Here is a 17,889-nt window from a genome sequence, read left to right on the forward strand (position 1 = left end):
CACTTCAGTCACTACTCCACTTCCAGCTTTTTTGGTGGTTAATTGGAAATAAAAGTCTCATAGACTTTCGTTCCAAGGCTGGCTTTGAAATCAGATCCCAATCTTTTGAGTAGCTGAGATTACAGGCATAAGCTGCTGGTAACTGGCTTCATGCAAAATTTTCAGAACTTTGTAAATCAGAACTACAAACAGACAGGAAAACATCTCAGTAAACACTCTAACTGTCCTGCTGTTAAGGTCACCCAAGCCATTAATGGAGATACAAAAAAAACTAAACTAATTGTAGTTTTACACAGGCCCAGTCTTGGAATAAATGTGTGTGTGTGTGTGTGTGTGTGTGTGTGTGTGTGTGTGTGTGTGTGTGTGTGCAGCAACACTTAGAAGCATTTTTAATTTCTTAATTTTTATATCCTTAAAATTATAACATATAATTATAAATGCTTCTTTTGTAGTTATTTTCTTCTCATTTAAAATAGTCCATTTTTATATATTAATTTATCATTTTAAAAAAGATCTCATGGTAGACTAAATGATATGCCCTATTTAATACACTGAAAACATTTTTCTTTTGCTGGCTTATTACGCTGGCTGTTTACTTAGAGGTAAGTAAGAACCTAGTATACATTATTTTTTTCTGTACTTGATGCACTAAATTTGAAGAATGCTATGATGTGTTTTTAAAGTATCTCAAAATTGAAACACTTAGATTCTCCTATTAGAAAATATATCTTAGAAATAACTTAAGGCAAATATAACTTTATTTCTACAAGACCATAAATCATTTACATTTTAACTAAATAATTAGCCTTACATATCCAAAACTCAGCTGGCCAACAAGTCCAACTATGAACAAATCCAATTACCTAAAATATTAGTTTTAAAGTTTTAGTTTTTCAAGCAAAGAAATTCCTTGTTCAAACAATACCAGACTTGCAGACACTGTAAGTAAACCAAATGCAGAAATGCTCTGCCTGATGTACAGCAAGGGCCCGAAGTCCCCCTGTCTCCTACACCACATCATCACTAGTAGGCTTACCAAAAATCTGGATACTTATTTAAAATATCACAGAAAATACTACTGGAACACATTCAGGAAAAAAAGTCACTGTGTCCTCCACCTATGCTCTCTTCTCAAAAAAAAAAAAAAAAGATTCAGAAACAGAGAGGAGAGAAGAGAAATTCTACAATAACCATATACTTGGTTTGAAGGAAGTAATGTCAAGTACTTTTTCCAAGGTAAGTCTGCTTTGAGTTTATATAATAACTTGCCAGTATAGGTTAAATGGTCTTCAAAAAACAGCAAATTAAGGGGGGGGGAAAGGAGATGGTAGAAGATATACAAACATAGAATAATGAAGTTATAGTTGAACATAAAGAAAAAATAAAACCCTGGTCAGAATGATATATTATTGCAAAGAAGGCTACAATAATTTTCCCAATCCTCTCATCCACTAATGAAGAGATATAGTTGTGTTCTCTTCTCTTCCTCACTCTCAGATTTGTTTTGCTTCAAAAGATATGAAAAAAATGGTAACATGTCAGGCACCGGTGGCTCAGCCTATAATCCTAGCTACTCAGGAGGCTGAGATCTGAGGATCACTGTTCAAAGCCCACCCCAGCAGGAAAGTCCAGCAGGAAAGTCCGTGAGGCTCTTATCTCCAATAAACCACTAGAAAACCGGAAGTAGTGCTGTGGCTCAAGTGGTAGAGCACTCACCTTGAGTTTAAGAGCTGAGGGACAGCACTCAGGCCCAGAGTTTAAGCTCCACGACCAATCCAAAAAAAAAAAAGTGATAATGTGTAATACTCCACAGTCTACTGCTTCCCTTTCAGCCTCTAGAGATTACTGTGCAAAGAAATCTGACCTAGCCAATTTAAGGATGAGCAGCAACAATGACATAAAAACCAACCATCAGCTTAATATGTGATAAAATGTAATTAACAAGCAAGGCTCCAAATGACTACTGAGACATGAGTGTGTCTAGAAGACACTGCACAGCAGAGCCTGAACCAAAGTTGTAACCTGCAGAATCATAACTAAGTGGGAGGGGAGGACAGAGCCCACAGACAACATGCAAACACAAACCTCTTCTGGGTTAGCAGCCAGCCTTTTTTCAAGTCATTAAGTTTGGGAGTACTTTACTATGTAGCAATAGATAATAAGAAAAAAAATCAAAAAGTTAATGCCATCTGGAGATCATTTACTGTACAACAAAGATCCATCTCCAATATGCTAGGTCCTAAGGCATAAGTATTAAACCATAACATGCCTCATAATAATAAAAAAAAATTCTAGCTAATCACTAATGTCTTGAAAAGGCAAAACATGTGACATATTATTATTAAAACAAATTATATAAGGTAATTTAAAATGTTTTTAAAATCAAAACTAATAGGGGCTGGGAAGGTGGCCTAGTGGTAGAGTGCTTACCTTGCATGCATGAGGACCTTAGCCGGAAGTGGGGCTGAGGCTCAAGTGGTAGAGCGCTGGTCTATCAGCTGAAGAGCTGAGGGACAGCGCCCAGGCCCGGAGTTCAGGCCCTAGGACTGACCCCACCAAAAAAAAAAATCCAAACTAATAGAAAAGTTGGACGTTTATGTTCTTGAAAATCACTCTATACTCTTTAGAATACTACAGAAATTACTACAGGAAATAAGAAAATTTCTGTAATGTCTATTCCTCATTATATTTTTCATTAGTTCTGAATAGAAGGTCACTGTGGATATATAAAACATAGAACATACTTCTTAATGATCTAATAAAGATGCATATTTGGGGTGCTAAAACATTCATTCAATATTTTAAAAACTTGGCTTAAAAAGTCTTAAAACTAATTAGTTGTTTTAATAGCAGAAATTTGGCATAAAGCAACCACAATTTCACTCTTTCCTTCCCTTAACATTCCATGGTGATATAATACGGGGGAGTTTAAATACCATTCAATTTTACAAATGCTGTAATTACTAGTGTGTATATATTTATGTATATATAGTCTTATAACATAATGCTGCAGCCAAAGAAAATGTTGAAACTCATGAAAAGCTATGCCAAAATCTAGTCTACATAGGTAATATTTTCCTTACAAAAAAACTCTTATTCACTTGGTGATTTACATAGGGTAGCACACAAAGAAATAACTTTCCAATACAGGTCTCCTGTTGATAAGAATTCCCTAATCGTACCTCTCACTTTTGTCTACCAGGAAAACTACTGCAATGCTGTCAGGATGAAGAAGATCTAAGTACACAGAAGTCTGAAAGGGCTGAATTTCACCTTGAAAGATCACTTGATCACCCCATAGGTCTCTAGTAATAGTGCATGGCACTAATGCTTCACAAGAGAAATGAGAGGGATCTCATTCATGTTTTCAGAGACTTTGAAATTAAGAAATTAAGATGCAAGGATGGAACATGCATACACTCTCCATTATGTTCTCTTCTCTTGGATATTAAGTTACCTATTCCTTCTATGAGGGATAGGATTCAAGAACAGAAGGTAAGCCTGGTGAGTTTATTCTTCAACCAAATTGGAATGCCATAAATGTTATACCTATGATCAACATGTTTTTGAGTGATAATAAAGCTATCCTAGGCCTATTATCTCCATGTCTGAGAAACTGGCAAACTGAATAAAGTTCACTAGAGGCCCATTTCTTTTTTTTTTTTAATTGTGAAAATATAGAAGGGTTACAATTACATGGGCAAGATAATGAGTACATTTCTTATCAAGCATTGTTGCCTTCTTTGTTTCCCCTTCCCATCCCTTCCCATCTCCTAACCCACCCTCCCCCACCACAACCCCCCGCCCTCCCACCCTGCCGGCCAAAGTTGTAAAGTTCGTTTTTCGACATAACAACTTGTACATCTTAGGGATACGGGTGGACCCATTGCAACAATGAGATGTACTAGAGACCCATTTCTGTATGAAAAGTTTAAACTGGATTCCTTGGTTAGTACAGATAGAAATTCTGCATTAGAGACAAGAACTATTTCTTTGCTGCTACCTCCTTCATGTCAAGAGGTACTTTTCTTTTTCTTTTCTTTCTGCTTTGATAAATAAATCAAAAAGTAGAAGAGAGAATTAGGTATCAAAACAACATTAAAGTCAACTTGTGGCTTAGAACTCAAATGTCTCCCTGAGGGCCATATGTTGCAGGCCTGGTCACAAGCCCGTGACACCATGTAGGAGATGAGGCCTAGAGTAAGGAAGCTGGGACATTGGAAACAGACCTTTGCAGGAGCTACTGCAGTTCTGGACTCTCCAGTGTCTCCTTTGTTTCTGGCCACTATGTGGTCTGTCATGCACGCTCTGTCATGCACGCTCTGTCATGCACTTCTACCATGATGTACTTCTTGCCACAAGTTAAGAACCAAAATAGGTCTTTCCTTCTTCTACATTGTCAATTTCAGATATAAGGATCATAGTGCTAGAAACCTCATCAGCATTAGGCCAAAGTCTATAGCACCCATTAAAAGGACTGATTCTTAAACAAATATTCTCATTTTAAACACCAAAAATACACAGTGGGCCTCTAGGTCAGTCATGGAGAGCCTTGGCCTAGTGGAATGGGAACAGTGATTCCCCCCACCCACCACCCACCCCCACCCCCACCCCACCCCAGGAGCAGTTTGGAGACTTAGTGGCACTATCAGGAACAGCTGAGGCTGATGTCCTCCTATTTCTTGGGAATTCTGAAAGCCAAGGGGATGCTGAGCCCACCAGAACGTCAGGCCCTGTTTGGTTCTTGGGAACTCATCTATGGCACCAGCCAAGAACTGCTTCCCACTGGGCGCTGGTGGCTCATGCTTGTAATCCTAGCTATTCATGAGGCTGAGATTTGAGGGTCGCAGTTCAAAGCCACCTGGGGCAGGAAAATCCATGAGACTCTTATTTCCAAATAACCACCAGAAAACTGGAAGTGGAACTATGGCTTAAGTAGTAGAGCGCTCACCTTGAGCTGAAGAGCTGAGGGACAGCGCCCAAGCCGAGTTCAAGCCCCACAACCAAAAAAAAAAAAAAAAATCTGCTTTCCTACCTAGAGGAAGGGAACTGAGGACAGGGGCTAGAAGGGGCACTCTCCCCACCTGGGACTCTATACCCAATTTGCTGCCAATGCAGAAAGATCCCAGACTACCTTACTGGAGCAGATAAAAAAAAAAAAAATGTTTCTGGAGGTATGTGCAGCTTCCAGAAGGCTGCTGAGACTAGGGGCCTTCGGTGCCAGGACCTACTCTCCCTACCTCTGCAAAGGCTCCAGCAGTATGAAAATTCCACCATTGCTTTGGCTGAAAACACAGGTCCAAATAGCCCTGACCACCAACAGCTAACACAGGCTGCCTGGCTAATAAGTGAGACTGCCTAGAGAGTCCAGGCTATTGGTTAGGAACAGAAGAATGGCCAGCACCTCCTATGTGTCCAGGCTCTGCTCAGTGGATACCAGGCAATGGGTCTTATTTAAGATGCTGGTTTCTATATCAGGACTGGCTGTTGGTGATGCCTCCCCCTGGTAGGCCTCGACCTCAAAAGTTCTTTCTCGTTTCTGATGCACTCTTTATAGCCAAGTGCCAACCTTTGCTGCACCTGAAGATTGGCATTTTTGTTTGTAGGACCCTCTACCCCATACCCCAGTATCAACTTCAAGGAGTCTTTGGACACTCAGGAGACCCTTCTGGTGGACTGCTTAGTCTGTCCATCCCCACTGAGAAGCTACTGCTTATCTCCTCAGACCAAGAAGACCTGTCACATTGGCACCACAGCCTAGCTTTAGCTATCAGAACTAGGGGACTCTCCACAGGACTCAAACAAACTCTGGAACTCGGGTTATTCAGGGATAGGTCAGAGCCAGCAGCATAAAGCAATCTTCTGCACTAAATAAAGCACAGAACCCTACATAGTTGGACAAGGATCATTTTGTGTTTGCCAAGCTACTCCAGGGCATTTGACTAGCTCTAAAGAATTAAAAAACCAACTCCAATACAGCTGAACCAGATCCTCTGATGCTGATGAAGGGACAGGTAAGTGAATGCTGACTGTAGCTGATTTATCTACTCTGTAGCTTTGTAAAGGTGGCTGTTTTTATGTTATATATAGTTTTTCTTTTTGAGGCAGGGCATCACTGTGTAGTTCAAGTTGGCTTCAACCTTCACATTCCTCTGGCCTCACTTTCTGAGCCCTAGGACACAGGCGCATACCACTACACCCGGCTGTTATGTACAGCTCCTAGAATTTATTCTCCTGCTAGATTTTAATAAAGTGGTGTTTTTAATTATTTTTAAACCCATTTGCACATCACTGTGGAATGTTACAGGAAAGTCTGAATTTATGCTGCATTTAGACTTATCACCGCTAATCTGAACAGTAGTATGACCATGTTGAGTCAATATTTAGAATAGTATTTCATCAGATAAAATACACACTGTTGTTAGGTCATATATAAGTGTGTTTTAGGTTTCATATATCCACAACTGAAACTCCAATTCAATACAGAGTACTAATTTGAGTTATTCATTCTATAAAAAATTAACAGGATACTTATACTATGCTACAGATGAAGTAGAGAACAAACTAGATAAATACTAATTTCTAAGCTTAAAAAAGCTCCTGTTCTATAGAGAATTTGTAAGTATAAGTAAATATTGCTCAAACTGTGTTGCATCATTCACTTTGGAGGTAAAAGTTCATCATATGAACTAGAAATCTTTGTTTTTCCTTTTCTGTGTGTGTGTGTATGTGTGCATGTGTGCACACTACTAAAAGAACAGCATTAAAATAAGTATTTAGCTGGTTCCTCTCCCTCTACTTTCCTTCTACCAATCAGATATATTCCCCTAAAAGAATCAGACATATGAAAAAAATGCATACCAACTCAAGAAAAGGATGGGCCAAAGTCATCAAATTCCACAGAGGATCTTGTGGTGTCTTAGATTCTATACTATCTGCTTACTTTCTATCTTCTTTTCCTGGTTAATTTAGATACACTTCTCAACCTATACATCTTACTGAGGCCATGACTAGGAAGCTTAGAAATGTAAGGCCAAGTACAAAGAACTTCCAATAACCATGACATCTCTTGCTTTAAACATATCTATGAAGCAAGAATGCATTAAAAGTATATAGCTACATGATGGTAAAAAAAAAAAAAGAGTATATTTAAGTGACATGACAAATGCAACGTCATTAAAAATTTCATTTTCTAAAAGGCAGTAGTTGTTCTACAAAGTTCTAAGAGTTTGAAGTTCCAACACCTGCACCTGACCTGGGGCAAATTAAGTAGCCTCTGAACCTCTGTTTTAAATTTATAAAATGGGACTAAGAATGGTGTGTAGAGCTGTATTGAGGACTTAATGAAATAATAAACTTATAAACAGGACTTAGCATATTACTTGGCACAATGAGGTTCAATAAATGCTGGTGATTATAACTTGGAAAATGTATGCTTTTAATTAAATAAACAATGTAACTTAATGGCAAATTATTAAACTGGAAACATATGTCCTTGAATCCCAAAGACAAATCTATGAGACACCTGGAAAGTTTACTGAACCTAGATCAGGTACAGCAAAGGTCACAGGAAATAGGAGAACAATAATTATAAGGCAAGAGGGTCACAGCAAAATATGCAAAAGCAATACAAAGGCACAATTATTAGTTTCACCAAATCTAAGCAAAACTTTGTAAAGCTCAGTTTATACTGAGTCTCCACAAAAGGCCAAAGTCTAAAGCAAATATCTCATGGCAATGAACTAAAACATATCGGAGGTACATGGTATAAAAATTTCTCTACCTTCCTTCCCTCATGCTTTGTTCAATTTCCCTTTAATTCTGTTCTGAAATCATCAAATTTAATCAGAAAACTCCCTTCAATATTGGTAGCTAGGAACTACTTTAGTGCTATGCCATCTCGTGCCTTGACTAGAAAAAAATGAATACCTTCATAATGTTAGGTATCAGAACAGGGTAAGAACAAAGAATTTTGATTAGTCCCTAAATGAGCTACCCACACAACAGATTTTACCATACATATTAATATAACATGTTCACCATGTAATTCTAGTGACTCAGGAAGATGAGACCCAGAGATCAATGCTTCAAAGCTAGGGAAGAAGTCTTTGAGATTGTATCTCCAACTAACCTGTAAAATGCCAGGCTGGAGGTAGAGCTCATGTGGTAGCACTCCAGCTATAAGCAAGAAAGCCAAGCAAGCGAGAAGGCCCTGAGATCAAGCCCCAGTACCAGCATGAGGGGAGAAGAGGGGAGAGGAGAGAAGGGGAAGAGAAAGGAGGCGAGGGGAGAGGTGGGGAAGGGAATAACCCAATAAAATTAAGAATCAAGGATTCAAGTTTAAGTAACTATATAACGCAATTAACAAATGTATAAATAAGACTAGTGAAACTGAAAATAAAATGCAGACAATACGAATTCCCACTATAAGAGTTTTAAAACTACTAGTATATTGTCAAAATTTATTTAATCATTACACTTGCATACACTAAATTTTTAATTTGGTTAACTGTTCTATATGCACATAATAAAGATTCTTAAACTAATATAAAATGTTAATAGTCTAAACAGATGTTTCTGATCACCCTGGTAATACTACTATAGGTTATTTTATAGATACTATACAAGAATTGGCCTTAACTGTGAGATTCTTTTGTACAACATTTCATCAATAAATACTGATCTATGAAAAGTTATATAATATTTATTATACAATTGGAGGGGAAAAATCACACTTAAAAATTTTCTGAATGAATTGTATGTCCACTGTTTGCTTTTCCAGGGTTTGTGACATCAGACTAGTTATAACAAATTTGGCATTATCTAAATTCCATCTACTCTGTACAGACATTGCTGATCACTGAACTAGAGCATTTCATACATCACACATTATTCTCAGATACCATTCTACAGCCTTGCCAACAATCAAGATAAGAACATTTCTGTCAAACCAGATGTAAAGTTGGGATTCAACAAACAATTTGTACGATTAATCACATTTTAAATAACTAAAACTGTGGCTCACAAGATAAAATTAATGATGTGGGGAAAATAAATTAGTAAGACCTGAATACCTGTGGTCAGCTTATGCACGAAGAGGTAATCTCCCAAACCTTAAAGAATAGTCAGTGCCAGTAGACCTGCTGTAGCTCCTAATATCCTAGGTCCCTGCCATTTATTTAACCAGTAGCACTCTGATGGAGGACACTGACTGCGGAAGAGCAAAGGCTTTGAGAAATCTCTGACCCATCTGATCATTTCATGGCTGACCAAAAACTTATTTTGTAAAAAGTAATTTCAAAATATTATACTTGGGATAACAATGTGACAAACAGACTTATTCATCTGGCAACGCAGGGCTGTAGGAAGAAAACTGTATATTTGTCTTCCATGTTTCTTCATGTTTTTCTCCATGTTTTATAAGCAGGCACATTTTGTTCCAAATTATCTTTCATGGATATTTGTGTGTAGTAGAAAGTGATGAAAGATGGAAATATGTTGATGCTCTAAGGCAAAAAGGCAGGCATGTTTACTTGCCAGTATAAAAAATAAAAAGTTACACCAAGTATTACAATGAAACCTTCTTGTCCTATTAATGTATGCTTATTTTTTTTTGGGGGGGGGGTCCGGTCGTGGGGCCTGAACTCTGGGCCTGGGCACTGTCCCTCAGCTCTTCAGCTCAAGGCCAGCACTCTACCACTTGAGCCACAGCACCACTTCCGGCTTTTTTCTTTTTGCTTATGTGGTGCTGAGGAATCGAACCCAGGGCCTCAGGCATGCAAGGCAAGCGCTCTACCACTGAGCCTCCTTCCCAGCCCTATATACTAATTTTTTAAAGACCAAAATCCCCCAGTTTCAAAGTTGCACTGTACAGTAATCTAAAATAATTTCAGGTGTCACTTGACCTTCTTCACTTTGCTCTGTGACAAATACTGGTCAAGAAAACAAGGCAATACTCCCCCCACACACACACACACAAACTATTACTATTGCTATGAGTAATATCAATTTTTGTTTCAAACAAGAAATCTCATGGCTACTGACAGGTTCATTTATTATTTATTAGTCTATAAGTAAGATAAAATCTCAGGCACTTTATAATTATTAACAATAATTCTATTTGCCAAAGAGGGTAATCATAAATCACTTAATTTCAAATTATAGTTTCCTGTATAATAAAATAGAACCTACTTTAAGTACTAAACAATGAGAAAACTGAATTTAGCAAATTGCTTGACAGTGAATATCAATCATTATTTACTGCAACATGTTGTAAGTGTAAACAATATAAAGTATGTTTTATACACACACACATAAAACTGCCACTTGTTTCTCAAGAGTTACATATGCTAGTAAAAATGTAAAATGTGGGGCTGGGAAGGTGGCTCAGTGATAGATTGCTTGCCTTGCATGCCTGAGGCCCTGAGTTCGATTCCTCAGCACCACATAAGCAAAAAGAAAAAAGCCAGAAGTGGCGCTGTGGCTCAAGTGGTAGAGCGCTAACCTTGAACTGAAGAGCTGAGGGACAGCACCCAGGCCCAGAGTTCATGCCCCACGACCGGATCCCCCCCGACAAAAAAAATTTTTTTAATGTAAAATGCTAAAGTGGTAAAAGCAGGTATTATTTATCAATTTCTTTAAAAAAAACAACTGTATATACATTTTTTTATCTCCCATTGTATTGAATAAATGTAACTGTATGATACCGTTCAGAAATGCCCCTTCAAATGCTATTAAAATAAAGTTCCCAGATTAATATATTTTATTAATAGTATTAATATATTTTAGCAAACTACAATTTTTTTTTCACTTAGTTATTATGAATTTTTTTTCAGGTATCAGTTTTCTAAGAACATGAAGGGGAAAAAAGCACACTAAACATGAACGAAATTCAATTCCCACATTTCCCAAACCAGAGGTTTTTATAATGGACAGCTGACATTAGCTGTCATCATATGATAAAAATAACTGCTCCAACTTAAGGTTATGCTTCTGACTGCATCAGTAATAATGACTGCATATACAGTCACAAAGTTACAGAGGGATGGGTATCAACAAACACCTTTTACTGAATAAAAACTTGGAACTGGCTAATTTAAACTGTACCTACTGACACTCTAGTTACAATCTCAGTGAGGTGGCAATATCTACTAGAAAAACTCCTTACATTTTCTATCTCAGTGCTAATTTGTTTTCCATACAAAAAAGTTAATGTAAAAAGTAAAAAGATACTAATTTTAGTGAAAATTGTTACACATGAAATTACAACATACATTTATGCAATCCTTGTCCAAAAATGTAATGATGTACCACAGCATAATCTTCTTGGATTCAAATTCTGAATTTATAAATTCCTTGCACTGTAGTCTTGGGAAAGTTACAAAATCTTTCTCCTGGACACTTCAGGTATCAAAAATGAAAGAAAAATAAAAGCTCTATTCTGGAAACTTAAAAAACAAAAGCTAAGATTATTCATTACTTAAAAGAAATAAACTATCAAACCAAGACAACACATGGAAAACTGCATACTGTGATTTAAGTATGCTACTTAAATGTCTTATTACTAAGTGAAATAGAACAATCTGAAATGGCTATATACCATATGATTCTACCTATATGATATTTGAGAAAAAATAAACTATGGAGATAGTAAAAAGACTATGGTTCTCAGGGGATTTGACAGAGAAGGGATACGATTTTTAGGATAGTAAAAGTATTCTGAATGAAATATAATAATAGATGCATATCTTTATACATTTGTCAAAACCCACAGGAAATATACTACCAACGGTGAGCCATAATACAAACCCATGGACTTTGGAAATAATTGATATGTCAATGTAGGTCTTTGCTCATACCAAATGTGCCACTTTGGTAGGGGTTACTGATCATGGAGGATGGCTGTGCATGCACAGTAGCAAAGGATATAAGAGAACTTCCTGTATTTTCCAGGAAACTTTGGGGCCAACATGAAACTGCTCTAAAAATTAGAGTTTCTGATTAAAAAGAAAATACTCAAATTAAGAAATCATAATATAACTTCACAGTATTTTATTTGACTACCTAGAATTCTAAGGTTTCCAAAAAATGAGATAATTCAAATATCCCCTTTATGATACTTTTCTGTTGATTTTTTGTGTGTGTGAAGTTAGACAAAAGCCAAAGCCCTGTAAGGCCTATATGACAAAAACTTAGGTGGGCAAGTCATTTATTATTGAAAGTACAAATTGTGCTATATTATCCCATAATTAAGTAACATTACTTCTCCTCTTTGTCCCCTTCCCCCAGGCCTGGTACTTGAACTCAGGGCCTAGGCACTGTCCCTGAGCTTCTTTTGCTCAAGGATAGCACTCTACCACTTGAGCCACAGTGCCACTTCTGGCTTTTTCTGTGTATGTGGTACTAAGGAATCGAACCCAAGACTTCATGCATGCTAAGCAAGTACTCCACCACTAAGCCACATTCTCAGCCCACATTACTTCTTTAAGACAATAATTGAGTTAAATTTTTCATAATTACAAATTGCAATGAGTGATTGTTAAATTATTAATGAGATTTACAAAAGGAAGCAAATTATACTGAAGATTAAAGTAAAATTAATTGTAAGCAGAGGCACTCCAAAAAAAAAGATTCAAAGGTTAATAATGGCAAATTACTTTTTTGTCACTTTACAAACCCAAATTCTTTTCTTCTTTCTTCACTTATCCCTACTCCACAGTTTCTTCAAAATGCCTCAACTAGAAATTTGAACATATCCACCTCATGCCCTAGAGCTCAGTAATTTTTAAATATTACTACAGTGTGCTCAGTTGAGTAAATTACTAATAATGCAAGTTCAGAGTCAGAAGTTCCAAAGTGAATGCTTGCACATGAAACAGAGCTCTGAGCAGAGGTCACAACTTCTATGTTTATAGCTTCCCCATACAATTAGTCTTGCAGCTGCACTTGATTGGTTTTTGACATGAATGTGCTGTCTCAAAGAGGTCAATGTAGGGAGGTTTCCATTCTTTTAACACTCCCCACTCCCCCTAACTTACCCTAGTTAGAAACATTAAACCACTTGTAATAGCATTAGGCAAGGAGTTCCCAGGGTGTCTAGACTTCAGAAATTTCTCTGCCATCAGTGCTGCACTATTTAGTTTGTAAAAGGTAGACTGAACACGTTCCTTTTCATGAATAGCTCTTTGAAAATACAATTTAAAGTTGATTATCAAGTAATAGCTGAAATTTCTAGTGATGTTACAACATTTCAGCAAAAACAGAGCTTTTAAAAAAATGAAGATAACTGTAAACTTACTCTTTGGGGTTAAATTCTTCTCCTCAAAATATATTAACAATTGTTTTCACTAAAGTAGAAATGAAGATGAAGAGTCATTTATAGCAACAATTGTAGTACTATCACAAAGATACTGATTAATATAAGAAACTGAAATCCTTAAAGTACTTAGGGAATGAATTAATTTTCTAAAAAATGGTTCCCTTAGAATTTCACAAAATTTTCCGAATATCGAAAAAGAACAATGCAATGTAAACATTTTTCTTTTTATACCATGACTTTTAAAAATGGATATTCTTAGTCAAACAAAAATACTGTGAGAAAAGTATCACATAGTAATAGTTAAAATAGGGGAAATTTTTAAGCAGACATATCTACTTAAAGGCATTACATAGAGAGAAAACACGCAATGAATAAACTGCACTTCTCTCATCTAATTAGCCTGTTGGGAGACTGGCTTAAGTGCACATGGCAAGACACACTAATTGCCAAGAAAAGCCAATTGGTGACTAAAAACGGTAGCTTGAAAAAAAAACTTCTGTAGTTTAAAAAACAAACTGCTAGCGTAAACAATGGTATTTTTATGCCTAAGCCTCCACTTTGTTTTCAAATATGGCATGAATTTAAGTGATCCTAATTAATTAACATTATCTTTGCCAATTGTCTTTAGTTAATTATCAGTAAAGCTGCCATTTGCCTTCCATTCTTCTGGTATAGGCTTTTAGTGGAAACTTAATCTACTAGAGGATGATCACTATGGAGATTTGACAGATTTTAACAACTGCTAACAAACATTCATGGACTAATATGGTAACACTGTTATAAAAGGACTTCTCTGATATTAACTTCAAAAAAACACCTTTGGGGGATGTGTATATAAAATGGTATTAACTTGATGCTGAGGTGATAGCTGCAGAAACCCTGAGTTCAAACCCTAGTACTACCACATACACACATGCATACATGCATGTACACATGCAAGTGTATGCATATGTATACATATATAAACATAAGGAATTTTAGAGGATGCATATTTCTTCAGCTCAGACTTTATTTTTCCATTGTGTAACTTGAAATCAGGGCTTAGGCTCTGTTCCTGGGCTCTTTTTTGCTCAAGGTTAGTGTTCTATCACTTTGAATTTTCTGGAGATAGCGGAGTCTCATGGATTTTCCTGCCCAGACTAGCTTTGAACCACAATCCTCAGACCTCCGCTTCCTGAGTAAGAAGGATTACAGACATGAGCACTAGCACCCAGCCAGCTCAGAATTTTTAATTCAAGAAGACACCTTATGAGTTTGGCTTTTATCCTAATATTAAGTCATTTTTAATTATTACAAAATAACCAAGTCTCTTAGCTTATTAAAAACAATCTACATATGTCCTATCAATTCTACACAGGACTTTTAAAACATTATAATCTAACATTTTATATGTACATACCCACATCACATTCCAGTATAAACTAGGTAAGAGTGGTAACAATTTGTTTTCCTATTGGAGCACTTCTAAACAACTATTATATCAACTATCTAGTATATCAAATCCATTATTCACACCAAAGAGAGGGAAGGAGGAAAGAAGGGATGCTTTATTTGTCAGACAGAGAAAACTACACTAAATAGTAATGTAAATACTTGAGAATATCTATACTTATTCTAAAGATCCCAGAAAAAAAAAATATTCTCTTGAAAGCAGAATGCATGACTTTTAATTTAGCTGTGTATAGAAGGTAGTATAGAATAATATACATTTTAATACATTACCAAAATGCAAGCAATGGAAAGGCTGAATAATAGCCACTATGTATCCTGACTTTTAAATAATATAAATCATTTCCTCTTTCAAATCTATACCGACGTAGGCCTTTGGTTTTACTCTTACAAAGTAGTTTCAAGGCTAGGATTGCCTCAACATAAAGTCAAAATTTGTACATTCCAGTATAAACTAATTAAGCATGCATAGTACTAGAAGTTCTTCTTCTAGACATCCAAGTCAGAGCATCAAAAACCTTTTTCAAATGCTAAAATGATCCTTCATCATTCCATGGCTTTTTGCACATATTTCATTATAGCACTAAGCTTAAATGATCACCTTCTTGTACCTATCAAAATAAAAAGAAGTCTTGATGTCATTCATTATTTGTTCAATGATTTACAAAACTAGTAATACAGTAAGATATTATACCTGTTTAGGTATCTCTGAAAACTGTCATTTCTTTTATTGATACCTATGACACAGCCAGCATATTTCATGGGATAGAGGCTCACCAATCATTTTTTTTATATTCACTGGGGAAAAAAAATAGGAATGAAAAGGAAAATGAAACAGGAAAAAGTAAGAGAAGAAAGGATGGAAAGAAGGGAATGGGGACAGTAGACAAAGGAAGGGAGGCAAAAAATGAAAGGCAGAAGCAAGGACAAAGAAACCAAAAGAACACAGACATAAAATTATTTCATTTCAGAAAGTATCCATGCTGACTTGTTTCTTATTTGTTGTTGTTATCTGGTTTGGTTGATCCCTAAAATATTCTAATATTTTCAAGAATTCTGAAGTTCCTGCTCTGATGAACTACCTTCTCAAAAAAAAAAAGATATAAAATGGGTATTCTCATAGAAATAGAAACAAATAGAAATAAAACATTTAAAACTAGATTTTAAGGTGGAATTAATGTTTTCCTGATTTCCCAATAAATACAAATATCCATTTTCTGCTGGTCATTTCAAAGAATAATTTTTAATGGGGACTTTTTTTATTTTTATTTTTTATTGTGAACATACTGTACAGAGGGGTTACAATTACATGGGCAAGATAATGAGTACATTTCTTATCAAGCATTGAAGCCTCCTCCATTGTTTACCCTTCACTTTAATGGGGACTTCTAATGGACACTTACTTCTAGAAATAAAATCGATTACTTTTTCATCCTAATTAGCAGTATATTTATATGAATTTGTAAATATGTAGTTAGAATTAAACTTTACACCCACAAGTGACACTTTTTAATAAACAATATACAAAACACTCACCATAAATAAAATATGAGAAACTACCAACAGTAACATAACTAGTAAGGTACAATCGTGGAATAAGCTGTATCTTGTCAACAGCAAATTTTGCTAAGAGACTGCTCTGTTTCATATGTCAAATTAAAGCTACCATTCTCTTTCTTGTTTCAGATGCACAAATACTTAGGCATACTGCAGGTTAAGAAAAGGGAATTTTCTGTTTTATGGGAAAGCACAAAGGAACAAACTCTCCTTTAACTGACAGGTGACTTCATAATAGTCTGTAGAAGACTCATGTTTCCATTGATGATGAACTAGAATTGCTTATTTGCACTGCAGTGTAGAATTTAATCTTGTGGTGATGCGACCTTTTATCTGCATCAAGAAACTTCTAACAAGAGTAAAATCTTGATGTGCCTGAAGATAAACATAGCCCAGACTTGAGCCACACAATATTCCTTCTCTTTAAAAACTGTAAATAAGAATTACCTTTTCTGCTTAATGTGGAGAATTGCTAACTACATTTCATCAACATCCCTCCAATGTTCTAAATCTCTAATGTTTAAAAATCAATATTTAAGAGTAGTACTAAATGCCTCAAAACATATAGGGATTCACAAAATAGTTCAAATCAATTCTGGGACAGTAATTTTCAGGAAAAAAATTATTAATGTCTTTAAAAGCCCTCTAATATACAGACTATTATCCCAATTGAAGGATTATGTAATAATATCTAAAGTTCAAGTTTCATTGAAAATTTCACTCAGTCTTGGCTTTGTCTTATCAGAAACCTCAGGAAATACTGAATAAGTGGCTAGATTGTGCACCATTACATTTGCAGTCAACTTCCTGACAACTATGAAAAGGTCTTCCTGTAAAACTAAGCCTTAATTTGAGGCCCCACTCCTATCAAAGTCCCCAAAAATAATGGTTGAAACTATGCACGGGGGAGGGGGGGGGGGGCGGCGGCATTCCACCAGTCATCTACCTAAGCATGATATAGACAAGCTACAATTTTTAGCACAGAAAAACTGATAATGGCAAAAAAGCAAACATACTGACAGCTATGATTTTATTATTTTTAATAAGTCATCTACTTAGAAAAAGCATGCTAAGAATTCTCAATTTTTAAAAAAATTGTTACAAGTATTATTTTAACTCTTTTTTACTATTAAAATTATGAGTAGAAATTTTTAAAATACATGTTTTCTTTAACAACACTTCAAAACAACTGAATGGTATTGTTCCATATCAGTTTAAAGCTTCCATAAGCTGTCTTTTTATCACAGTAACAAGATTTAGCAAGTTATATATATTATATATATATCCAGTCTTCAGGGTCTGGGCACTATCCTTGAGCTTCTTTTTTCTCAAAGCTAGCACTCTACCATTTGAGCCACAATACCTCTTCTGGCTTTTTTTGTTTATGTGGTACTGAGCTATTGAACCCAGAGCTTCTAGTATGCTAGGCAAGCACTCTATCACTAAGTCACATTCCCAGCTCCATGCCCTGTATTTTTAACTACATTTTGTTTTAATACCAAAGAACATCAACATTAACAAAAATACTCTAAGCAACTGTTGACAATACTAAATATGGAAAAATA

The 17,889-nt window shown here is 35.9% G+C and overlaps 1 protein-coding gene and 1 pseudogene across 1 annotated transcript in view; one reads left to right on the forward strand and one right to left on the reverse strand.

Annotated features, from left to right (window-relative positions):
* The window catches only part of Tmem135 (transmembrane protein 135), a 229,025-nt gene that overhangs the window by 99,387 nt on the left and 111,749 nt on the right, over nucleotides 1–17,889 (reverse strand). The window lies entirely within an intron of this gene.
* LOC122115291 lies at nucleotides 3,895–5,853 on the forward strand (annotated as a pseudogene).

Source organism: Dipodomys spectabilis, unplaced genomic scaffold, assembly GCF_019054845.1.
Source record: "Dipodomys spectabilis isolate Male_0828 unplaced genomic scaffold, ASM1905484v1 ptg000003l, whole genome shotgun sequence".
Classification (NCBI taxonomy): Eukaryota; Metazoa; Chordata; class Mammalia; order Rodentia; family Heteromyidae; genus Dipodomys; species Dipodomys spectabilis.